We start from the raw sequence: 27,895 nt of genomic DNA, 5'->3' as shown, positions 1-27,895 counted from the left end.
AAATATCAGTGACATTCATTCAGTGTAATTTTTTATTAGGCGGTGGTGACAGCGACATTACTTGCACTATACCTCCTGTTTAAAGTGTACGCATCGTAAATATCAGTGACATTCATTCAGTGTCATTTTTTATTAGGCGGTGGTGACAGCGACATTACTTGCACTAAACCTCCTGTTTAACGTATGCGCATCCTAAATATCAGTGACATTAATTCAGTGTCATTTTTTATGAGGCGGTGGTGACAGCGACATTACTTGCGCTATACCTCCTGTTTAACGTGTGTGCATCCTAAATATCAGTGACATTCACTCAGTGCAATTTTTTATTAGGCGGTGGTGACAGCGACATTACTTGCGCTATACCTCCTGTTTAACGTGTGCACATCCTAAAAATATCTGTGACATTCTGCTATTTGCGCATACACTTACAAAACCTGCGCTACTGTATGTGTGATATACTTGCAAGCATATACAGTATACCAATTAATATGCGCAAGGTGAGCAGTAAGGGATGGGGAGTGGCCATGCTGCTGATGGTGCATGCAGAGGCTGTGGCCCTGGGTAGAGTGAAACTGTGCCTGCTGCCAGAGCACAAGAAACACACACATCCACGATACCTAGCTTCATGTCCCAGTTTGCAGGGCACCACTCTCGAAGTCACACCAGTGCGACCAGGTGGTCGGTTGGATTGCGGCAGTCAGTTTAGCACCACCCTGTCTTCCACAATGTCCCAGCGCAGCGTACAGATGTCTATACCCCAGGCCTTTGAACAAAAGTGCAAATACCCACCCACCCACCCACAGAACATAGCACTAAATGCACACCTTTCCAAATTGCTGGCCTTGGACATGTTGCCATTTAGCCTTGTGGACACTGAGGCTTTCTGTCCCCAGCCATCAATATTTTTCACGGTGTGTAGTCCCAGCCTTACACTAGCATGTGTTCCGTAACATCACCCGTGCCTTGACACATGGACAAGTGCTTTTGGCCAGGGACGCTACATTTCCCTGACGGCACACTGGGTGAACGTTGTGGAGGCCGGGAGCGAGTCATTCCCTGGGATGACATGGGTGCTACCGACGCCAAGGATTGCGGGCCCTACTTCCATTAGGGTTCTGCCGCCAACTACGTTTGTGGCTACAACCCCCCCCCCCTTCTCCTCCTCCGCCTCCTCCTCCACTTCCACCTCTGAAATATCATCTTGCAGCACCAGTCAGACATCAGTTAGTAGCTGGAAGCAGTGTAGCTTTCCAGTAGGCAAGCAGCAACAGGCCGTGCTTAAAATGATCTTCTTAGGTGACAAACAGCACACTGCCGCAGAGCTGTGGCAGGGGATAATGGACCAGACTGAGTTGTGGCTCTCGCCACTCAACCTACAACCAGGCATGGTTGTGTCTGATAATAGCCGTAACTTGGTGGCGGCTTTGGAGCTCGGCAAGCTCACACACATCCCATGCCTAGCCCACGTGTTCAACCTAGTGGTTCAGCGGTTTCTCAAAACCTACCCCAATTTGCCTGAGCTACTGGTGAAGGAGCGCTACGTGTGTGCCCATTTCCACAACTCATCAACAGCTTCCGCCTATCTGGCAACGCTGCAGCAGCGCTTGCAATTGCCAGCTCACCGACTGTTGTGCGTCGTGAGCACGCGCTGGAACTCCACGTTCCACATGTTGGCCAGGCTTTGGAGCAGCAGACGGCAATAGTGGAGTACCAGCTGCAACATGGTCGTCGCCTTTCCAGTCAGCTTCTGCTCTTCACAAGCGACGAGTGGGCATTGATGTCTGACCTCTGTAAGGTTTTACGCAACTTTGAGGAATCAACACAGATGGTGAGCGGCGATAACGCTATTATCAGCGTAACCATCCCACTTCTGTGTCTACTCAAACGCTCGTTGCTCACAATTAAGGCGGACGCTTTGCATGTGGAAAAGGTGGAAATGGGGGAAGACAGTACATAGGGTGATAGCCAGACCACCCTCAGTTTGTCTTCTCAGCGCAAATTGGATGATGAGGAGGAGAAGCAGGAGACGGTTGCCTCCGCTACAGAGGGTAGTACCCAAGAAAGTTTTATTCCATCTGTTCAGCGTGGATGGGTAGAAGAGGAGGAAGAAGATGAAGAGATTGAGAGTCATCCTACGGATGAGGACAGCGAAGTCTTGTCAGTTGGGACTCACATGGCTGACTTTATGTTAGGCTGCCTTTTCACGTGACCCTCGCGTTGTACGTATTTTGGCCAACACTGATTACTGGTTGTTCCCCCTTCTTGACCCCCACTACAAAGAGAACTTCTCATCTCTCATTCCTGTGGTGGAGAGGACGAGTCCTTGTGGAGAAATTGCTCCAAAAATTTCCAACTGACAACTCTGGCTGCAGAGTACGTAGTTTCTTGGCCAATCGAGGAGGGGAGATGAGAGGAACACACAGCAGTACCAACAAAGGCAGGGCAACACTCTCCAAGGGCTGGGACAGTTTTATGACACCCTGCCAGCACCCTCACCCTGATGCGTGGCCTAGTGTCACAAGGAGCAGACTGTGTCAGCGTCCTCAGTGATCCCTGTGTGCCTTACAACTAATGGGTGGCCAAGCTGGACACCAGGCACGAACTGGCTCTCTACGCCTACGCCTGGCTCTCTATGCCTAGGAGGTGCTGGTCTTCCCTGCCGCCAGCATTTTGTCAGAGCGTGTATTTAGTGCTGCTGGGGGCATAATAACTGATAAGTGCATCCGCCTGTCAACTAAAAATGCTGATCCGTTGACTCTTATAAAAGTGAACAAGGCCTGGATTGCCCCTGACTTCTCTACTCCACCAGAGGAAAGCGGCTGAACATAAAGGCACTTTAAATGTGGCTTTTACGGTGTATTGAATACAGGGAGTGCAGAATTATTAGGCAAGTTGTATTTTTGAGGATTAATTTTATTATTGAACAACAACCATGTTCTCAATGAACCCAAAAAACTCATTAATATCAAAGCTGAATATTTTTGGAAGTAGTTTTTAGTTTGTTTTTAGTTTTAGCTATTTTAGGGGGATATCTGTGTGTGCAGGTGATTATTACTGTGCATAATTATTAGGCAACTTAACAAAAAACAAATATATACCCATTTCAATTATTTATTTTTACCAGTGAAACCAATATAACATCTCAACATTCACAAATATACATTTCTGACATTCAAAAACAAAACAAAAAAAAATCAGTGACCAATATAGCCACCTTTCTTTGCAAGGACACTCAAAAGCCTGCCATCCATGGATTCTGTCAGTGTTTTGATCTGTTCACCATCAACATTGCGTGCAGCAGCAACCACAGCCTCCCAGACACTGTTCAGAGAGGTGTACTGTTTTCCCTCCTTGTAAATCTCACATTTGATGATGGACCACAGGTTCTCAATGGGGTTCAGATCAGGTGAACAAGGAGGCCATGTCATTAGATTTTCTTCTTTTATACCCTTTCTTGCCAGCCACGCTGTGGAGTACTTGGACGCGTGTGATGGAGCATTGTCCTGCATGAAAATCATGTTTTTCTTGAAGGATGCAGACTTCTTCCTGTACCACTGCTTGAAGAAGGTGTCTTCCAGAAACTGGCAGTAGGACTGGGAGTTGAGCTTGACTCCATCCTCAACCCGAAAAGGCCCCACAAGCTCATCTTTGATGATACCAGCCCAAACCAGTACTCCACCTCCACCTTGCTGGCGTCTGAGTCGGACTGGAGCTCTCTGCTCTTTACCAATCCAGCCACGGGCCCATCCATCTGGCCCATCAAGACTCACTCTCATTTCATCAGTCCATAAAACCTTAGAAAAATCAGTCTTGAGATATTTCTTGGCCCAGTCTTGACGTTTCAGCTTGTGTGTCTTGTTCAGTGGTGGTCGTCTTTCAGCCTTTCTTACCTTGGCCATGTCTCTGAGTATTGCACACCTTGTGCTTTTGGGCACTCCAGTGATGTTGCAGCTCTGAAATATGGCCAAACTGGTGTCAAGTGGCATCTTGGCAGCTGCACGCTTGACTTTTCTCAGTTCATGGGCAGTTATTTTGCGCCTTGGTTTTTCCACACACTTCTTGCGACCCTGTTGACTATTTTGAATGAAACGCTTGATTGTTCGATGATCACGCTTCAGAAGCTTTGCAATTTTAAGAGTGCTGCATCCCTCTGCAAGATATCTCACTATTTTTGACTTTTCTGAGCCTGTCAAGTCCTTCTTTTGACCCATTTTGCCAAAGGAAAGGAAGTTGCCTAATAATTATGCACACCTAATATAGGGTGTTGATGTCATTAGACCACACCCCTTCTCATTACAGAGATGCACATCACCTAATATGCTTAATTGGTAGTAGGCTTTCGAGCCTATACAGCTTGGAGTAAGACAACATGCATAAAGAGGATGATGTGGTCAAAATACTCATTTGCCTAATAATTCTGCACGCAGTGTACACTGTATTCCCATGCACCCCTTCCACCACTAAAAAGGGTTGATGGTTCAATCTCCCTTTTCTCTTCCTCCTCCTCCATTATATCAACATGCTTATTAGGCTGCCCTCGCACCTAATGTTTTAGAAGGTCAGCTCACCAGTGGGCCCTCACCAATAATGTTTTAGAGGGTCACTAGCAGGCCGTCACCCATAATATTTTTGAGGTTCACCAGCAGGCCCTCAACCATAGTGTTTTAGAGGGTCAGCTCAGCAGCAGACCCTCAGCCCTAAATTTTTAGATGGTCAGCTCGGCAGCAGGCCCTCGCCCACAACATTTTTTGGATGGTCAGCTCGGCAGCAGGCTCTCGCCTACATTACAGTCCCTGGTGGCGAACATTTCTTCTGTTTCATTAAGCCCAGCTGAGTTAGACCTTTTACAGAAAGGCCTATCTTTTTGTTCCTCTTTTCCAATCAACACATTTCAACTAGATCTTGATTTACAGCGCTTCTTTAGAAATATTCGCCTTAAGGCACACTGCAAAATACTGTATTACGGAATAAATCTTTAATATCTTCATCTGACCTAGGATTACGTACTAAGAGTACATATATGCCACCTAAAAATCAACCGGCAGTAGAAACTTAAATCAACTTAGTACAGAGGGACATAGATCAGTTCAGGAAGCAGATACGTAGTTTCTTGGCCAATCGAGGAGGGGAGATGAGAGGAACACACAGCAGTACCAACAAAGGCAGGGCAACACTCTCCAAGGGCTGGGACAGTTTTATGACACCCTGCCAGCACCCTCACCCTGATACGTGGCCTAGTGTCACAAGGAGGGAAACATTTTGGAAGGTGGTGAAGGAGTACGTAGCAGACTGTGTCAGCGTCCTCAGTGATCCCTGTGTGCCTTACAACTATTGGGTGGCCAAGCTGGACACCAGGCACGAACTGGCTCTCTACGCCTAGGAGGTGCTGGTCTGCCCTGCCGCCAGCATTTTGTCAGAGCGTGTATTTAGTGCTGCTGGGGGCATAATAACTGATAAGTGCATCCGCCTGTCAACTAAAAATGCTGATCCGTTGACTCTTATAAAAGTGAACAAGGCCTGGATTGCCCCTGACTTCTCTACTCCACCAGAGGAAAGCGGCTGAACATAAAGGCACTTTAAATGTGGCTTTTACGGTGTATTGAATACACTGTATTCCCATGCACCCCTTCCACCACTAAAAAGGGTTGATGGTTCAATCTCCCTTTTCTCTTCCTCCTCCTCCATTATATCAACATGCTTATTAGGCTGCCCTCGCACCTAATGTTTTAGAAGGTCAGCTCACCAGTGGGCCCTCACCAATAATGCTTTAGAGGTTCACCAGCAGGCCCTCAACCATAGTGTTTTAGAGGGTCAGCTCAGCAGCAGACCCTCAGCCCTAAATTTTTAGATGGTCAGCTCGGCAGCAGGCCCTCGCCCACAACATTTTTTGGATGGTCAGCTCGGCAGCAGGCTCTCGCCTACATTACAGTCCCTGGTGGCGAACATTTCTTCTGTTTCATTAAGCCCAGCTGAGTTAGACCTTTTACAGAAAGGCCTATCTTTTTGTTCCTCTTTTCCAATCAACACATTTCAACTAGATCTTAATTTACAGCGCTTCTTTAGAAATATTCGCCTTAAGGCACACTGCAAAATACTGTATTACGGAATAAATCTTTAATATCTTCATCTGACCTAGGATTACGTACTAAGAGTACATATATGCCACCTAAAAATCAACCGGCAGCAGAAACTTAAATCAACTTAGTACAGAGGGACATAGATCAGTTCAGGAAGCAGATCAATCAAGGTAGATATAGATACCAGAACACTAGTTCCAATGTTGAAAGGCAGGCACTTAATTCCCTTAAGCAATCAAAACAGCTTATTTTCAAACCTGCAGATAAAGCTGGAAAAATCACAGTATGTTGTAGAAATCCAACGACAACTAAATGACACTACCATATATCAGAAACTCAATAATAACCCGTCCCCAACCATCACCTCTCACATTAATACAGTTCTTAAACATTATCATTCTACAAATGTTATCGATGACTTTACGGTCAATTTCTTGTCAAAGTCACATCCAGTTATACCGGTATTTTATATTCTACTTAAAGGGGTATTCCAATCTTCAGTTTTAATATTTACCTTCGTCCAGCCCGACGTCCACTTCCTGGATTCGGCTGGGCTTGAGTGACGTCTTCTCCCGGCCAGGCCGTGCTTGCGCAGAAGACTGAAGTTTTTCTCCCGGCCGGGCCACGCAATGTCCTGCACACGCACGCCGCACATGCGCCATGGTGACTTATTCCTGGCCTGTATAGTACAGAGACGTCGTGCGCATTCACGGCTCTGTACTCTACTGGCCAGGAAGAAGTCATCATGGTGCATGTGCGTTCAGGACATTGCGCGGCGCAGCTGGGAGAGAATCTTCAGTCTTCTGCGCAAGCGCGGGCCGGCGGGATTCGGCAGTAGAGGTGGCCGTAACCAGGGGAGACGAAAGACAACATCAGGTAAGAGGGGACTTAGTTTCTCAAAAAGGGTGGGAATTGGGAAATAAAATGTATGATCACTGTCAAATTATTAACAGATTTAAGAGTGGTCATTAAGATGGGTATACCCCTTTAAGATACATAAACATCTACGCAATCCACCGGAACGCCATATAGTGGCCTCTACCGATTCTGTGTTATCCCCTCTGTCTATCTTCCTGGAGAAAATTCTCACACCCCATATCAAGAAAACTAGGTCATTCCTTCTTGATGCAACATCTTTTCCCCAAATTATCAAACAAACTGATCCTTTACCACCTGACACTATTCTAGTAATTTGGGATGTGACCAGCCTTCTAGCAGTAAAGAAACTGTTAGAGACCACTGAAATTTCATCCATACATTTTATCCTACTGCAAATAAAGTCCTGAATATCATTTGCGGCCATTTGCCACTACTTAAAAAGGCGTATCCTAAGATTGAGGAATTTTGTAGTCCTGTACTACCCTGTAACTGTAGGCCGAAGAACCTACGTGACCTCCTAGTGAGGGCTGATGAAGGCTCATTCCACCTTTTACCTAGACAGGTATTCTTACAAACACAAAAGAGATCTATGTTTCCATGTCTCCACTGTTTCCAATGTTTAAATGTGCAGAAGGGCTCCGTCATTACTCATCCACACACAGGTAAATCAATACAGATTTGGGGGGTTTTCACCTGCGATTCTGACTAAGTAGTATATCTCATTAAATGCCCATCTGGCTTAGTATACGTAGGTGAAAACTCACAAAGAATAAAGAATATGTCAACACAAATCCACCATCAGACGGCAGAAATTACTCTTACTGATTCCTTCTCATTTTCATGAATCCAAACATACCATTGCACAACTTAAATTTCAGGTTATTGAACAGATCCCTCCTCCACGTAGAGGTGGTAATAGATCTAAAATACTTAAGCTCAGGGAGGTCTACTGGATCCACATGTTGCAGAGCCTTACCCCTAAGGGAATAAATAGGGAATATGAAATACAGAATCTCCTTTAATGGAATGTAGGCAACCATATCTATTGTACCCTTACCAATTTTTCTGATTGTGATGTGACGCAGTGTGATCACAATGTTCTGTAATTTATTCTATTCTCATAATACTTTGTTTTTCTTTTTAGGCCCCCTGATCACTACTTGGACCCAGTACCGCACAAGGGTATCTTTCAATGGTCTCCCCTTACCTTTACTCTATCTCCTATCGCTTATCTAACTGTATCTTTCTCTTATATTACTGTATTTTTCTGTTATATTCTCTTATCCTTCTATTATACCATTCATTTTACTCTTTGATTACATCTCTATTTCAGTATTTTATCTTATTTCCTCATATCTTTATTCTTTACCATATCTTCATTTATTTTCTCTTTATGCTCTTATACATACTAAGTTTCCTCTTTGTTGTCCTTATATTTCTGTTTCCCATCTATCCTTTCGCTTTATCCATCCATAGTGAGGATGTTCACGGCTTGTGCTCCACCTCCGGACCTTGCGTTCTAAACCCCGATCTACTTCCGGTGTTTGGAGCGCACGACTCCCGCGCTCTTCACGCAGGTTTATGCTTGCTTATGTCCTGCTACACCATAACCCACATGGTGCTTGTTAGCACCTTCACCACTGGTGTACTTCTACTCTCCATACTACTATCCCAACTGCGGCACAGGAAAGTCTATTATGGTGTAGGTGGACCTCTTGGGATAGGGTATTCTGCCCAGGTGATGCTAGTAGAGGGTTATCATGATATATATTCCATCTATAAGCCTATTATATCCAGATTACGTTATCTATATATATGACCATGTTTTACCTTAATCTCCTGTCAGATTCATGCCTATATTCCTTTAACCTGAGCCAAAGTGCTCCAATTATGATGCTTTTAGCCTCACATATGAAGTAATATGGACACCACATTCAAGTCCTATAGTTTTGGTGCAAATCTTTTGATATAACAAATAATTTTGTTTTTTATTTTGTTTTATTTTGTTTAATTCAGTTGATTTCGCAAAACACGTCAGTTATTGTGTTATATTCTTCTTTTGGTACAAATATATGATTGTTTTGTTTTATCCTTTTTATTTAACCTTTAGTGTCTGATGAAGGCCTGCGAGCCGAAAACGTTAACACGTAAATTCACGCTTGACTGTTTTTTCTGAAATAAAAAGAAATACATGTTAATCAAGATAAAAGTCTGCTGTGGTTTATTACTACTAGCATTTGGGGTGGGAACCCAATACACAGCAACACAGTGTGCGACAAAGTTTGCTAATCAAAATTTTTTAGATGGTCAGCTCGGCAGCAGACCCTCGCCCACAAAATGTTTTAGATGGTCAGCTCAGCAGCAGGCCCTCGCCCACAAAAATTTTTAGATGGTCAGCTCGGCAGCAGGCCCTCACCCACAACATTTTATAAATGGTCAGCTTGGCAGCAGGCCCTCGCCCACAATTTTTTTTAGATGGTCAGCTCAGCAGCAGGCCCTCACACCTAATGTTTTAGATGGTCAGCTCAGCAGCAGACCCTCACCCCTAATGTTTTAGATGGTCAGATCAGCAGCAGGCCCTCGCCCCTAATGTTTTAGAGGTTCGCCAACAGGCCTTTACTCCAAATGTTTTTGAGGGTCACCAGCAGGCCATCAATCATAATTTTTCAAGGGTGTGTATGATGCCCTCCTTTATTTGCAACAAAGGGTGTATTGGAGTGCCGGTTCCTTGTAATTTTTGGCAGCCCTTTCCCTTAGTACATAGGCTTTATGAGTGTAGGAGTCCTACTACCTGAACAATTGTACCACAATGTGAATGAGGCCCTCCTTTATGTGATATACAGGTTGTATCGGAGTCCCGCTTCCTTGTAATTTTTGGCAGCACTTGCACTTTATATACAAATAAATAAACAGGAAAGAATGTTCCTAACAATTTTTCCTCTAAAATAGATTTTATCTTCGGTTTGGTGCGTATTATTATCAGTCTGTAAAAGTGGCATACTACTCGGACAACATCGTTCCCAGCAGCGACCTAGGAGTCCAAGATGCATCCAGACATCCTCCCCATGCTGTTCCCGAACCATTTCAGTGGTGTTTCCATCAATTTCTGACCTTTTCCTATGAACCAGACACCCTCCCCTCTTCAGAGCAGGGGGTGATGGTTTTAATGCTTGGGTTCTCCCATTGACTTCCATTGTGCTCGGGTGCTCGGTAGAGCACCCGAGCATCCTGAGGTGTTCTACTTGAGCACCTGAGCACCCGAGCACTTTGGTGCTCGACCAACACTGGTAATGACCCCCAGTGCCCCCTCCATACAGTATAACCCCAAGTGTGGGGGCCACTGGGGGGTCATTATTCTGAATGGGGGCAACTGGGGGTCGTTATTATGAATGGAGGGCCACTGTGGGGTCATTATACTGTGTTGGGGGCCAACTGAGATTTATCGCCCAAGAGTCCACATGAGCCCGGAGCCGGCCCTGGCTATAACTATGTGGACTCAATCTTGGAAAATATGCTTTACCACCTCTATATATTACCTCTCTTTACAATAGTGTGAGTGCCTTCCAAATAAGAGGACTGTTCTCTGTAGTCTAACTTGTTTTTTGGTCAACAGGTCATACATATGTGATTGATTGATTATATACAATTGATTGTTAAAAAAGGATTGTTTGGTAAAACTACAAGAAAACAAATAACATGTTTAAGTATTAAGCATAGCGTGGCATGTACTATAACATTACATGGCAAAATGGTTGCCTGTACATAAGATTGCATGGCTAGCTAACAGTAATAACAACTCCCTGAGTAACAATTACAACTAGCTGAACAGCTCTGCAACATACGATATCCTCGAAACAAAGGTAGATCGCTCAACAGGTATGATTTTACAAGGATGGTGGAGTTTTAGAAGGAGACATGTATAGGACAGCTCTGCTGATGTGTCCTGGAGACTGGAGACTTCTCTTTCCCAGGATGCTTTGCACTCCCACAATGCAGTGCACCACCCGCAATGCAGTAGTATTGTAACAGGCAAACAAAGTGTAATACAATTTTTAGACCCTGGCAGAATGAGCTAGAATCAATTTCTTGTTGGGCAGAACAGTGAGCATACAGAATGGCAACTCACCTAGTTCTTCCAGGCACCCTACTTTGCCCATTCTGATAAAAATATTGCACTGGGATTAATGAGTGGGATTCCATGTTTTAAAAAGATGATTAAGAGTGCTAAACAATCCATACTCCATGGTACACTTGACAAGTCTTCATGTGACAGCATTTGGATAATCTTAAGAAGCCATGGTTTAGTGTGAAGCTAATGAATGCAAACTGAGACAAAAACAACATTAAGACATGCTTATCATATGCTGACATCAGTGGCATAACGTGGGGGTCACCGGAAGGGGGTGCAAAATTTCAGGGGGCACCAGCAGCGCCGCACAGACAATTAGGCAAAGTGAGGCGATTGCCCCAGGTGGTGCGGCCCTGCAGAAAAGTGGGGGGTGGCGGGAGGGCACAGAGAGATGAGCGCTTCCATTGTGAAAGAGCTCATCTCCATAGTCATCTGTATCACCGTCCTCAGGACAGCGATACAAATAGATGCTGCGGGGCAGGGGAGAGGCATCTCCCTTCCCCCTTCCTCTGATAGGCTGCAGGCACTAGGCCTGCAGCCTATCAGTGGCCGGTACAGGTGGCACAATGACGTCAGAGGCCGTACAGTGCGGGACACAGTTCGGAAGAGGCCTGCATCGTATTGCTGCCAGCCTGATGGAGGTAAGTATACGTGTTTATTTTTTTATACAGTATAGTACAATACTTCTTACTGGTACATGATTGGGGGGGCACTTAGTACTGGCAGATGATTGGGGGGCACTTCTTACTGGCACATGATTGGGAGGGCATCTATGGGGAGCATTTCTTACTGGCACATTATTGGGGGCATCTATGGGGGACCATATTACTGGCACATTATTGGGGGGCACTGTGGGAACATCTACGGGGCACTTTTTACTGGCACATTATTGGGGGCATTATGGGGACATCTACTGAGGCCACAAAGAAGGGGTATTTTATATGGGGGCACTATGGGGGAAGGGGGAGAGGAACACTATGAGGGCGTCTACTGAGGCCACAAAAAAGGGGCATTTTATACTGGGACACATTATGGTGGGTACTATGGGGAAAGGGGGAGAGTACTATGGGGTCATCTACAGGGGCACTAATAAGGGATATTTTATTCTTGCAAATTATGGGGGACACTGAAGCCATCTACTGGAGCACTATATATGGGGCATTTTATTCTGGTACATTATGGGGGCACTAAGAGGAAGGGGGGAGAGTTCACTATGGGGGCATTTACTGGGGGCACTATATAGGGGTATTTTATGGTAGCATATTATTGGGTTACAGTGGGGACATGTTGGGGGCACTGTATGAGCACTATTACTACCATGTGTGCTCTAGCAGAGAATTATTACTATTGGTGGGACTTCTGGGAATACTATTACTGTGGGGGCACCTTGGCACAGTATCAGCTTACTACAATCATTTTTGGGGAACGTTATGTTTACAATATTAGTGTCAGGGGCACTATTTGCTGGGTGCAGTTATTTTAGGACACAGTGTGCAAATAATAATATTATTATTGAAGGGCACTATCTGCATGGTACTAGTATTATCAAGGGGTTTATCTGTTTCTGCAGTATAATATTGGGGAGCATGACAGGCAGAGTATTGGAAGTGGTAGGAGAATTTGTCCATAAGATGGGAGAATAATAGAAAAGTAGTAAACTAAGATTTTTTTGGTCAAACTGCAGAGATGAGAAATGGTTGAAAAATGGTGGTTTGAAGGTCTGAAAAGAGAAGATGAGGAAAGAGAACATCTAAATCAAAGGAGACGTCACTGGATGTAAGAGGTATGGGGCACTGTATTACCCTATATGTTTTGTAGTGATGGGAGGGTTAATATAGAATTTGGCCCACCCTGCCGCATCCTGGCCCCAGACTTCAGGTCACACTGTGCATGTTCTGAATTCTAGGAGCTCACACCCATCTACTACGTTATCTGTACTCAGAGAGTTATCACTGTGTTATTTGAGGTGTTACGTATGACTGCAAGTGATATCTACTACACTATCAACTTACTACTAGAGTTGAGCGAACACCTGGATGTTCGGGTTCGACGAGTTCGGCCGAACTTTCGAAAAATGTTCGGGTTCGGGATCCGAACTCGACCCGAACTTCATCCCGAACCCGAACCCCATAGAAGTCAATGGGGACCCGAACTTTTGGGCACTAAAAAGGCTGTAAAACACACCCGGAAAGGGCTAGAGGGCTGCAAAAGGCAGCAAAATGTAGTTAAATCCCCTGCAAACAAATGTAGATAGGGAAATGATGAGTTAACATAAAATAAATAAAAATTAAACAATATTAATTGGAGTGAGGTCCCATAGCACAGAATCAGGCTTCAAGTCACCCACCAATGGAGAAGGTCACTTACTATTATTTTGACCACAGCACCCAGACAAAGGAGAGAGGTCCCACAGCAGAGAACCAGGCATCATATCACCGACCACAGGAGTAGGCCACCATTTAGTTACTTTGACCCCTACACCCAGACGGAGGAGAGAGGTTACACAGCAGAGAATCAGGCATTTAGATCACCCACCACAGGAGTAGGCCACCATTGAATCAGACCCCGGCAACCATGTCAGATGGCACAAGCATAAGCTTTATATCAATCAGCACAGGAGAAGGCGACTTTGACAGACTTTGACCCCTACACCCGGACGGAGGAGAGAGGTTTCAAAGCAGAGAATCAGGCATTTAGATCACCCACCACAGGAGTAGGCCCCAATTTAATGGGACCCCGGCAACCATGTCAGATGGCACAACCATCAGCTTCATATCAATCAGCACAGGAGAAGGCGACTTTGAAAGACTTTGACCCCTACACCCAAACGGAGGAGAGAGGTTTCACAGCAGAGAATCAGGCATTTAGATCACCCACCACAGGAGTAGGCCCCCATTGAATCAGACCCTGGCAACCATGTCAGATGGCACAACCATCAGCTTTATATCAATCAGCACAGGAGAAGGCGACTTTGAAAGACTTTGACCCCTACACCCAGATGGAGGAGAGAGGTTTCACAGCAGAGAATCAGGCATCATATCAACCACCACAGGAGAAGCCACCATTTAGTTACTTTGACCCCTGCACCCAGGAAGAGGAGAGAGGCACCACAGCACATATTCTGGCATCATATCAGCCACCACAGGAGAAGCCACCATTGAGTTACTTTGACCCCTGCACCCAGGAAGAGGAGAGAGGCACCACAGCACATATTCTGGCATCATATCAGCCACCACAGGAGAAGCCACCATTGAGTTACTTTGACCCCCGCACCCAGGAAGAGGAGAGAGGCACCACAGCACATATTCTGGCATCATATCAGCCACCACAGGAGAAGCCACCATTGAGTTACTTTGACCCCTGCACCCAGGAAGAGGAGAGAGGCCCCACAGCACATATTCTGGCATCATATCAGCCACCACAGGAGAAGCCACCATTTAGTTACTTTGACCCCTTCACCCAAACAGAGGAGAGAGGTTCCACATCAGAGAATCAGGCATCATATCAACCACCACAGGAGTAGGCCACAATTTAATGGGACCCCGGCAACCATGTCAGATGGCACAACCATCAGCTTCATATCAATCAGCACAGGAGAAGGCGACTTTGAAAGACTTTGACCCCTACACCCAGACGGAGGAGAGAGGTTTCACAGCAGAGAATCAGGCATTTAGATCACCCACCACAGGAGTAGGCCCCCATTGAATCAGACCCTGGCAACCATGTCAGATGGCACAACCATCAGCTTTATATCAATCAGCACAGGAGAAGCCACCATTGAGTTACTTTGACCCCTGCACCCAGGAAGAGGAGAGAGGCCCCACAGCACATATTCTGGCATCATATCAGCCACCACAGGAGAAGCCACCATTGAGTTACTTTGACCCCCGCACCCAGGAAGAGGAGAGAGGCACCACAGCACATATTCTGGCATCATATCAGCCACCACAGGAGAAGCCACCATTGAGTTACTTTGACCCCTGCACCCAGGAAGAGGAGAGAGGCCCCACAGCACATATTCTGGCATCATACTAACCACCACAGGAGAAGCCACCAATGAGTTACTTTGACCCCTGCACCCAGGAAGAGGAGAGAGGCCCCACAGCACATATTCTGGCATCATATCAGCCACCACAGGAGAAGCCACCATTGAGTTACTTTGACCCCCGCACCCAGGAAGAGGAGAGAGGCACCACAGCACATATTCTGGCATCATATCAGCCACCACAGGAGAAGCCACCATTGAGTTACTTTGACCCCTGCACCCAGGAAGAGGAGAGAGGCCCCACAGCACATATTCTGGCATCATACTAACCACCACAGGAGAAGCCACCATTGAGTTACTTTGACCCCTGCACCCAGGAAGAGGAGAGAGGCCCCACAGCACATATTCTGGCATCATATCAGCCACCACAGGAGAAGCCACCATTGAGTTACTTTGACCCCCGCACCCAGGAAGAGGAGAGAGGCACCACAGCACATATTCTGGCATCATATCAGCCACCACAGGAGAAGCCACCATTGAGTTACTTTGACCCCCGCACCCAGGAAGAGGAGAGAGGCACCACAGCACATATTCTGGCATCATATCAGCCACCACAGGAGAAGCCACCATTGAGTTACTTTGACCCCCGCACCCAGGAAGAGGAGAGAGGCACCACAGCACATATTCTGGCATCATATCAGCCACCACAGGAGAAGCCACCATTGAGTTACTTTGACCCCCGCACCCAGGAAGAGGAGAGAGGCACCACAGCACATATTCAGGCATCATATCACACACCACAGGAGAAGGCCTCTTTCAGTGATTTAGGCCTTTGGACCCAGACAGAGGAGAGAGGCACCACAGCACATATTCTGGCATCATATCAGCCACCACAGGAGAAGCCACCATTGAGTTACTTTGACCCCTGCACCCAGGAAGAGGAGAGAGGCCCCACAGCACATATTCTGGCATCATATCAGCCACCACAGGAGAAGCCACCATTTAGTTCCTTGACCCCTGCACCCAGGAAGAGGAGAGAGGCACCACAGCACATATTCTGGCATCATATCAGCCACCACAGGAGAAGCCACAATTGAGTTACTTTGACCCCTGCACCCAGGAAGAGGAGAGAGGCCCCAAAGCACATATTCTGGCATCATACTAACCACCACAGGAGAAGCCACCATTGAGTTACTGTGACCCCTGCACCCAGGAAGAGGAGAGAGGCCCCACAGCACATATTCTGGCATCATATCAGCCACCACAGGAGAAGCCACCATTGAGTTACTTTGACCTCCGCACCCAGGAAGAGGAGAGAGGCACCACAGCACATATTCTGGCATCATATCAGCCACCACAGGAGAAGCCACCATTGAGTTACTTTGACCCCTGCACCCAGGAAGAGGAGAGAGGCCCCACAGCACATATTCTGGCATCATATCAGCCACCACAGGAGAAGCCACCATTTAGTTACTTTGACCCCTGCACCCAGGAAGAGGAGAGAGGCCCCACAGCACATATTCTGGCATCATATCAGCCACCACAGGAGAAGCCACCATTGAGTTACTTTGACCCCTGCACCCAGGAAGAGGAGAGAGGCCCCACAGCACATATTCTGGCATCATATCAGCCACCACAGGAGAAGCCACCATTTAGTTACTTTGACCCCTGCACCCAGGAAGAGGAGAGAGGCACCACAGCACATATTCTGGCATCATATCAGCCACCACAGGAGTAGGCCACAATTTAGTTTATTTGACCCCTGCACCCAGGAAGAGGAGAGAGGCCCCACAGCACATATTCTGGCATCATATCACACACCACAGGAGAAGGCCTCTTTCAGTGATTTAGGCCTTTGGACCCAGACAGAGGAGAGAGGTCAGAGATTAGCTTCATATCCCCCAGCACAGCAGAAGACCGCTTTATTTGACTTAGGCCTCAGCACCCAGACAGAAGACAGAGGTAGCATGGCAGAGGTTATGGCTTCATGTCACCCGTTAGTTTAACCGGCCACTTTCATCTGGTTAGGCCCCGGCGCCCAGACAGAGAAGAGTTTCATTCAACTGTGGGTTTCATAAAATTTGTATCAAATAAAGAAGTGGCCCGTAGCACAACAAGACATGTTTTAGGCAGTTAATAAGGACTACTCTGCACAAGGGAGGGACAGGTCCTGTGGGATCCATGCCTGGTTCATCTTTATGAAGGTCAGCTTGTCCACGTTGGCTGTGGACAGGCGGCTGCGCTTGTCAGTAATGACGCCCCCTGCCGTGCTGAAAACGCGTTCAGATAAAACGCTGGCCGCCGGGCAGGAAAGCACCTCCAAGGCATAACATGCTAACTCTGGCCACGTGGACAATTTCGAAACCCAGTAGTTGAATGGGGCCGAACCATCCGTCAGGATGTGGAGGGGTGTGCAGACATACTGTTCAACCATGTTAGTGAAATGCTGCCTCCTGCTAACACGTTCCGTATCAGGTGTCGGTGAAGATAGCTGTGGCGTGGAGACAAAACTTTTCCACATTTCTGCCATGCTAACCCTGCCCTCAGATGAGCTGGCCGTGACACAGCTGCGTTGGCGACCTCTTGCCACTCCTCTGCCTTCACCTTCCACCTGTTCCCCTGTGACATGTGGGAATGCTCTCAAGAGCGCCTCTATCAGCGTGCACTTGTACTCGCGCATCTTACGGTCGCGCTCCAGTTCAGGAATTAAAGTGGGCACATTGTCTTTATACCGGGGATCCAGCAGGGTGGCCACCCAGTAGTCTGCACACGTTAAAACGTGGGCAACTCTGCTGTCGTTGCGCAGGCATTGGAGCATATATTCGCTCATGTGGGCCAGGCTACCCATGGGTAAGGACAAGCTGTCCTCTGTGGGAGGCGTATCGTCATCGTCCACCGTATCCCCCCAGCCACGCACCAGTGATGGGCCTGGGCTGCCACCCCGCTGTGAACTTGCGTCATCCTCGTCCCCCTCCACCTCCTCCTCCTCATCCTCCTCGTCCTCCAGTACAGTGCCTTGGCTGGCGACTTGTGAACCTGTCCTCTGCTGCTTAAACAAACCTCCCTCTGAGCCACTTCGAACAGACTGGCCCGAAAGTGTTAGAAACGAGCCCTCATCCTCCTCCTCCTCCTCCTCCACCTGGGCCACCTCCTCTAACATCATTGCCCTAAGTGTTTTCTCAAGGAGACATAGAAGTGGTATTGTAACGCTGATAACAGTGTCATCGCCACTGGCCATGTTGGTGGAGTACTCGAAACAGCGCAGCAGGGCACACAGGTCTCGCATGGAGGCCCAATCATTGGTGGTGAAGTGGTGCTGTTCGGCAGTACGACTGACGCGAGCGTGCTGCAGCTGAAACTCCACTATGGCCTGCTGCTGCTCGCACAGTCTCTCCAGCATGTGCAAGGTGGAGTTCCACCGGGTGGGCACGTCGCATATGAGGCGGTGAGCGGGAAGGCCGAAGTTCCGCTGTAGCGCAGACAGGCGAGCAGCGGCAGGATGTGAACGCCGGAAGCGCGCACAGACGGCCCGCACTTTATGCAGCAGCTCTGACATGTTGGGGTAGTGGTGAATGAACCTCTGCACCACCAAGTTCAGCACATGCGCCAGGCAAGGGATGTGCGTCAAACCGGCTAGTCCCAGAGCTGCCACGAGATTTCGCCCATTATCGCATACCACCAGGCCTGGCTTGAGGCCCACCGGCAGAAACCACTCGTCGGTCTGTTGTTCAATACCCCGCCACAACTCCTTTGCGCTGTGGGGCCTGTCCCCCAAACATATGAGTTTCAGAATGGCCTGCTGACGTTTACCCCGGGCTGTGCTGAAGTTGGTGGTGAAGGTGTGTGGCTGACCGGATGAGCTGGTGGAAGCAGTGGAGGAGGAAGCCGAGTAGGAGGAGGAGGCTACAGGAGGCAGAGAATGATGCCCTGCGATCCTAGGGGGCGGAAGGACGTGCGCCAAGGAACTGTCCGCCGGGGGCCCAGCCGCCACTACATTCATCCAGTGTGCAGTTAGTGAGATATAGCGTCCCTGGCCGTGCTTACTGGTCCACGTATCTGTGGTTAGGTGGACTTTGCCACAAATGGCGTTGCGCAGTGCACACTTGATTTTATCGGACACTTGCATGTGCAGGGAAGGCACGGCTGTCTTGGAGAAGTAGTGGCGGCTGGGAACCACATACTGCGGGACAGCCATGGCCATCAGCTGTTTGAAGCTGTCTGTGTCCACCAGCCGGAATGACAGCATTTCAAAGGCCAGCAGTTTAGAAATGCTGGCGTTCAGGCCAAGGGCTCGAGGGTGACTCGGGGGGAATTTGCGCTTCCTCTCTAAGGTTTGAGATATTGAGAGCTGAACGCTGCTGTGTGATATATTGGAGACGCTAGTTGACGGTGGCGGTGGTGGTGGTGTCGGTGGCACATCCTCTGTTTGCTGCTCGGCAGGTGGCAACATTCCTCTCGAGGCGGAAGCCGAGGCAGCAGCGGTAGAGGGAGCAGGGGGAGCCTCAGCGAGTGCCTGGTTTTTAAGGTGTGTACCCCACTGCAGTTCATGCTTTGCATGTAGATGCCTGGTCATGCAGGTTGTGCTGAGGTTCAGAACGTTAATGCCTCGCCTCAGGCTCTGATGGCAGAGCGTGCAAGTCACTCGGGTCTTGTCGGTAGGACATTGTTTAAAGAAGTGCCATGCCAGGGAACTCTTTGAAGCTGCCTTTGTGGGGCTGGGTCCCTGTTGGCGATGTCCAGTAGCAGGCGAACTCTGGGGGCGGCGGCTCGTCTGCTTTGGCCCCCTGCTCCCTCTTTGGCTTCGCTGTTGTCTCGGTCTCCCCACTACCTCTTCCTCTGAACTGTGAAAGTCATCGCCACGACCTTCAGTCCATGTGGGGTCTAAGACCTCATCGTCCTCTGCATCGTCTTCCACCCAGTCTCCCTCCCTGACCTCCTCCTGTTCAGTCTGCACACTGCAAAAAGACGCGGCAGTGGGCACCTGTGTTTCGTCATCATCAGAGAGTCGGTGACTCTGCTGTGGTGGTATTCCCATGTCCTCTTCATCTGGAGACATAAGTGGTTGTGCGTCAGTGCATGGTATGTCTTCCTCCACTGGGGAAGGGCTAGGTGGACGCCCCTGGGAAACCCTGGAAGCAGAGTCTTCAAACAGAAGAAGAGACTGCTGCATAACTTGTGGCTCAGACCGTTTCCCTGATATGCTTGGGGGTGATGTGACAGACTGATGGGCTTGGTTTTCAGGTGCCACCTGTGCGCTTTCCGCAGAAGACTGGGTGGAAGACCATGTGGTGAACGTGCTGGAAGCACTGTCGGCCACCCAATCGATTAATGCCTGTACCTGCTCAGGCCTTACCATCCTAAGAGCGGCATTGGGCCCCACGAGATATTGCGGTACATTCTGCCGGCTAGTTGAGGGAGTTCGTTCCCTACTGTGTGCGCCTGGGGCCGAACGGCCACGTCCTCTACCAGCAACAGAGGCTCCACGGACACCACCACGACCGCGTCCTCGTCCCTTAATAGTATTTTTCTTCATTGTTGCGATTCAACTCGCACCACAATGAAATATATTATTTTTTATAAGCAAAATCCCCTCACTGGAATACTTTCAGTCTTTTGACTGTATGGATTACAGATGGAATGACTGTTATATGTGAGTACCGCTTTCTTTGACAGATTCTAGTATGGGTACATATATGTTTTCCCAACCCCAGCACATTAGTTTGCTAATTCCAGATGTATGAAACGCAGGCCTAACTGTATCTAGTATATTGAACGCCAGATAAACTAACTTGGCCTTTTTTAAATAAAAAAAAAATTCCCTCACTGGAATACTTTCAGTCTTTTGACTGTATGGATTACAGATGGAATGACTGTTATATGTGAGTACCGCTTTCTTTGACAGATTCTAGTATGGGTACATATATGTTTTCCCAACCCCAGCACATTAGTTTGCTAATTCCAGATGTATGAAACGCAGGCCTAACTGTATCTAGTATATTGAACGCCAGATAAACTAACTTGGCCTTTTTTAAATAAAAAAAATCCCCTCACTGGAATACTTTCAGTCTTTTGACTGTATGGATTACAGATGGAATGACTGTTATATGTGAGTACCGCTTTCTTTGACAGATTCTAGTATGGGTACATATATGTTTTCCCAACCCCAGCACATTAGTTTGCTAATTCCAGATGTATGAAACGCAGGCCTAACTGTATCTAGTATATTGAACGCCAGATAAACTAACTTGGCCTTTTTTAAATAAAAAAAATCCCCTCACTGGAATACTTTCAGTCTTTTGACTGTATGGATTACAGATGGAATGACTGTTATATGTGAGTACCGCTTTCTTTGACAGATTCTAGTATGGGTACATATATGTTTTCCCAACCCCAGCACATTAGTTTGCTAATTCCAGATGTATGAAACGCAGGCCTAACTGTATCTAGTATATTGAACGCCAGATAAACTAACTTGGCCTTTTTTAAATAAAAAAAATCCCCTCACTGGAATACTTTCAGTCTTTTGACTGTATGGATTACAGATGGAATGACTGTTATATGTGAGTACCGCTTTCTTTGACAGATTCTAGTATGGGTACATATATGTTTTCCCAACCCCAGCACATTAGTTTGCTAATTCCAGATGTATAAAACGCAGGCCTAACTGTATCTAGTATATTGAACGCCAGATAAACTAACTTGGCCTTTTTTAAATAAAAAAAATCCCCTCACTGGAATACTTTCAGTCTTTTGACTGTATGGATTACAGATGGAATGACTGTTATATGTGAGTACCGCTTTCTTTGACAGATTCTAGTATGGGTACATATATGTTTTCCCAACCCCAGCACATTAGTTTGCTAATTCCAGATGTATGAAAACGCAGGCCTAACTGTATCTAGTATATTGAACGCCAGATAAACTAACTTGGCCTTTTTTAAATAAAAAAAATCCCCTCACTGGAATACTTTCAGTCTTTTGACTGTATGGATTACAGATGGAATGACTGTTATATGTGAGTACCGCTTTCTTTGACAGATTCTAGTATGGGTACATATATGTTTTCCCAACCCCAGCACATTAGTTTGCTAATTCCAGATGTATGAAACGCAGGCCTAACTGTATCTAGTATATTGAACGCCAGATAAACTAACTTGGCCTTTTTTAAATAAAGAAAATCCCCTCACTGGAATACTTTCAGTCTTTTGACTGTATGGATTACAGATGGAATGACTGTTATATGTGAGTACCGCTTTCTTTGACAGATTCTAGTATGGGTACATATATGTTTTCCCAACCCCAGCACATTAGTTTGCTAATTCCAGATGTATGAAACGCAGGCCTAACTGTATCTAGTATATTGAACGCCAGATAAACTAACTTGGCCTTTTTTAAATAAAAAAAAAATTCCCTCACTGGAATACTTTATGGCTTTTCACTGTATGGATTACAGGTGGACTGGTATTAGTAGGGGTGACACAAGCACACCCAAGTCCCTGATGTAGGATTTCTATGGCACAGACCACTATTACAAGTGATTAATGGACGTTGGGAGAGATTGTGCTGCAGCACTAGTCCCAAGATGGCCGCCGCCTATCAGCCCAGTAACATGTGCCACAAAATGGTCTGCACAACCTTTAAAAAAAATAGCCTTGGACTGTGCTGCTAAATCGCTATTGGTCTGAATCCCAGGTGTAGATGTCTGACTTGTTTGGAGCTTTGGAATGCACACTGTGGCAGCTTCTGCTGCAGCACTACAAGTCGCAAAATGGCGGCCGGCGGTCAGCCCGGGTACATGTGGATGGAAAAATCACTCTGGCCACTCTAAAAATAGCCAATCCCTATCAAAAAAGCAGCTCAGCTGCAGTTGTTCAGATGAATCACAGGTGGAGGAGAGAAATTTGCTTCCAGTTATTCAATTATCCCTGCCTATTCTCGCCCTAGCATCAGCTGCGTCTATCCCTGTTCTATTCACATCGGGAGTGAGCGCGTCCCGACGTGCGCACAAGCTTATAAAGAGGCTGAGTCACATGCTGCACTTGGCCAATCACAGCCTTGCCAATAGTAGGCATGGCTGCGATGGCATCTTAGGGCAAGTAGTATGATGCATGTTGATTGGCTGCTTTGCAGCCTTTCAAAATGCGCCAAAATACATGCCGAACGACGAACCCGAACCCGAACTTTTACGAAAAAGTTCGGGTTCGGGTCCGTGTCACGAACACCCCAAAATTCGGTACGGACCCGAACTATGCTCGAACTGTTCGCTCAACACTACTTACTACTATTAGACAAAGAAGATTATAACACTATATTAGCTAAATTGCACTATATTCGTTTTTTTTTATATTCGCTATATTGCTATAACTTGGTTTTTTCGAATATTCGTAATATTCTAAAACAAGAATATATAGCAATATAGCGAATATTAGAAAAAAAAAGAATATAGAGCAATTTAGCTAACATAGTGCTATAATCTTCTTTGTCTAATAGTTGTAATTTTTTTCTCATCTGAAGTTCAGATTGGAAAAAAATTACAACTATAAAAAAAAGATTATAGCACTATATTAGCTAAATTGCTCTATATTCGTTTTTTCGAATATTCGCTATATTGCTATATATTCTTGTTTTAGAATATTGCGAATATTCGAAAAAAACAAAGTTATAGCAATATAGCGAATATTCGGAAAAAACTAATATAGAGCAATTTAGCTAATATAGTGCTATAATCTTCTTTGTCTAATAGTTTTAAGTTGAAAAATTCGCAATAAAAATTTGCATTACGAAAATTCGCATATTACACGATCATTACCTTGCCGATTTTTCGAGTAAAAAATCGTAGAATATAACGAATATTCGAATTTGTGAATATTCGACGAATATTCTACAAAATATTCGCGAAATATCGCGAATTCGAATATGACCCCTGCCACTCATCACTAGCCACTGGCTGAAATGCATTATGCATATATAATACACATGGCTAGGTCTATGTGTTCACTCTCCATACAGACTCTAGATGACACATGGCTCTTGTCCTCTCTGTAAGAGGAAAATGTCTGTTCTTTTTCAGCTGGAGACTGGAACAGTTGTAATGAATATCTTGCTATTCCAACCGCCACGTTTCAACTCCTAATCTTCTCCTATATTGATTTATCTTTTATTATGTCCTATGGGTCATGTGTGTTGTCTTGAGTGTCTGCTTGGAATTGCTTGTTGCCGGTTGGCTAAAACGATCACTCATCGTTAAATTTCATCCTATAGACTATCACTTTGGTTGAAATTGTCCTCTTTGATCCACTAGACTTATGCGTATGGACACCTTAAGGGGCATGGAAGACACAAAATTATTTACCCTTAAAACGTAACATTTATTTTTGATATCTTAAAAAATATATATGTATTTGCATTTATATCGCCACAAACAATTGCTTGAAACACAGATATATGGAGATCCTTGTAAATGCATAGGACATGTATATACACATTTGTCTGTTCCACAGATGTGGATACTCAAAGTACTGAAGACCCCTATGATAAGGGAATTTTTCTTTAACCAGGTTGGGCACTGATCATTGTTCTGATCCTTCTTGTACAGGCTTGAATACTTGTTGCTGAAGCTTGTATACTGGGAACCTCTGGATAAATTGAAGGGGCACTAGGCCAAGGTACAAAGTCCCCTTTGAGGCATGGATCAACATCCATTGGCCTTCTATCATCATTTGCCATTGCACTTTTTTGCACTAGTCCCCTGACAAACCGATATAGTAGCTTGGGTAAACGCGTTGGGACTTTTAAAGTTATTGAAAATTACAGGTGAAACTCGAAAAATTTGAATATTGTGCAAAAGTCCATTTATTTCAGTAATGCAAATTAAAAGGAATTGCATTAATGCAGTTTAAAATTAGAATTTTGTGAAAAGGTTCAATAATCTAGGCTCAAAGTGTCACACTCTCGTCAGCTAAATAGTCCATTTTCCCTTAGCAAACTGTACCTCAAAATTGAGACTTTGGGGTTTCATAAGCTGTAAGCCATAATCATCCAAATTATAACAAATAAAGGCTTGAAATATCTCGCTTTGCATGTAATGAGTCTATATCATATATTAGTTTCACCTTTTAAGTTGCATTACCGAAATAAATTAACTTTGCACGATATTCTAATTTTTCGAGTTTCTCCTGTATATATACTAGACTTTTTTACTATTGGCACCATTCACAACTGGGACTTTCAGAGCCATTGGAGATATTCTACAGCACTGGATTTTAGTTTTTTTCACCATTGGCCTCATCTATAACTAGGAATACTGGACAGGTAGGGAATCCTAGTAAGGGTACAGCCACCGACAAGTGGGACCGCCCCCTTCAGGGCGATTACTCCGCTTTGTATCTTGGTCTAGTGCCCCTATAATTTATCCAGAGGATCCCAGTATACAAGCTTCAGCAACAAGCATTCAAGCCTGTACAAGAAGGATTAGAACGATCGTCGGTGCGCAACCTGGTAAAGAAAAATTCCCTCATCATAAGGGTCTTCAGTACTGTGAGTATCCACATCTGTGGAACAATGTGTATATACATGTCCAATGGATTTACAAGGATCGCCATATATTTATGTTTAAATTAATTGTTTGTGGGAATATAGATACAAATCCATATATATATTTTTTAAGATATCAAAAATAAATGTTATATTTTAAGGGTAAATAATTTATTCAGTGACTTCTCTCATTATACAGTAGGTGAACCCGATTTTGTGTCAATCTCGCTCTCTTTCTCGGCGAGATTGAGCACCTACGAGCCCCATCGCGGGAGCCAGCGCCGAGCTGGCTTGCCGCGATGGAGACAGAGCCGTCATAGAAGCGACGGGAGATCCGACTTGGATTCCCGCCAATTCTACACGTGTGCGGCGTTTGTTATGAATCCTGAGGGGGAAGTCCCCGCCGGATTTTAAATAAAAATCCGGCCTGGGTCCCCCCCTCAGGAGCATACCGGGCCCTTAGGTCTGTTATGGGTTGTAAGGAGAGCCCCCCCTACGCCGAAAAAAACGGCGTAGGTGGTCCCCCTACAATCCATACCAGACCCGTATCCAAAGCACGCTACCCGGCCAGCCAGGAAGGGAGTGGGGACGAGCGAGCGCCCCCCCCCCCCCCTCCTGAGCCGTACCAGGCTGCATGCCCTCAACATGGGGGGGTTGGGTGCTCTGGGGCAGGGGGCGCACTGCGGCCCCCCCACCTCAGAGCACCCTGTCCCCATGTTGATGAGGACAGGGCCCCTTCCCGACAACCCTGGCCGTTGGTTGTCGGGGTATGCGGGCGGGAGGCTTATCGGAATCTGGGAGCCCCCTTTAATAAGGGGGCCCCCAGATACCGGCCCCCCACCCTAAGTGAATGAGTATGGGGTACATCGTACCCCTACCCATTCACCTGCAAGAAAAGTGGTAAAAAAACAAATAAACCACACAGTGTATTAAAATATTTTATTTTTCTGCTCCGGAGGCCGCCCCCTGTCTTCTTTATTAGCTCTTTTACCAGGGGGGGCTCTTCTTCTTCCGCTATCCCGACGGGTCTTCTCCGCTATCCGGGGGGGTCTTCTCAACTCTCCGGGGTTCTCCTTCTGTCTTCTCCGCTATCCGGGGGGGTCTTCTCAACTCTCCGGGGTTCTCCTTCTGTCTTCTCCTTCTGTCTTGTTGACTCGGCGCACCCCGGTTCTTCGTCTCGCGAGACGTCTCGCGAGACGAAGAACCGGGGTGCGCCGAGTCTCGCGAGACGAAGAACCGGGGTGCGCCGAGTCAACAAGACAGAAGGAGAAGACAGAAGGAGAACCCCGGAGAGTTGAGAAGACCCCCCCGGATAGCGGAGAAGACAGAAGGAGAACCCCGGAGAGTTGAGAAGACCCCCCGGATAGCGGAGAAGACAGAAGGAGAACCCCGGAGAGTTGAGAAGACCCCCCCGGATAGCGGAGAAGACCCGTCGGGATAGCGGAAGAAGAAGAGCCCCCCCTGGTAAAAGAGCTAATAAAGAAGACAGGGGGCGGCCTCCGGAGCAGAAAAATAAAATATTTTAATACACTGTGTGGTTTATTTGTGTTTTTACCACTTTTCTTGCAGGTGAATGGGTAGGGGTACGATGTACCCCATACTCATTCACTTAGGGTGGGGGGCCGGTATCTGGGGGCCCCCTTATTAAAGGGGGCTCCCAGATTCCGATAAGCCTCCCGCCCGCATACCCCGACAACCAACGGCCAGGGTTGTCGGGAAGGGGCCCTGTCCTCATCAACATGGGGACAGGGTGCTCTGAGGTGGGGGGGCCGCAGTGCGCCCCCTGCCCCAGAGCACCCAACCCCCCCATGTTGAGGGCATGCAGCCTGGTACGGCTCAGGAGGGGGGGGGGGGGCGCTCGCTCGTCCCCACTCCCTTCCTGGCTGGCCGGGTAGCGTGCTTTGGATACGGGTCTGGTATGGATTGTAGGGGGACCCCCTACGCCGTTTTTTTCGGCGTAGGGGGGGCTCTCCTTACAACCCATAACAGACCTAAGGGCCCGGTATGCTCTTCGTCTCGCGAGACTCGGCGCACCCCGGTTCTTCGTCTCGCGAGACGTCTCGCGAGACGAAGAACCGGGGTGCGCCGAGTCAACAAGACAGAAGGAGAAGACAGAAGGAGAACCCCGGAGAGTTGAGAAGACCCCCCCGGATAGCGGAGAAGACAGAAGGAGAACCCCGGAGAGTTGAGAAGACCCCCCCGGATAGCGGAGAAGACAGAAGGAGAACCCCGGAGAGTTGAGAAGACCCCCCGGATAGCGGAGAAGACAGAAGGAGAACCCCGGAGAGTTGA

This window comes from Bufo bufo, chromosome 8 (genome assembly GCF_905171765.1).
Source record: "Bufo bufo chromosome 8, aBufBuf1.1, whole genome shotgun sequence".
In the NCBI taxonomy this organism is placed as follows: domain Eukaryota; kingdom Metazoa; phylum Chordata; class Amphibia; order Anura; family Bufonidae; genus Bufo; species Bufo bufo.
The sequence above is the reverse complement of the archived record's forward strand: the minus strand, read 5'-3'. Positions refer to the sequence as shown.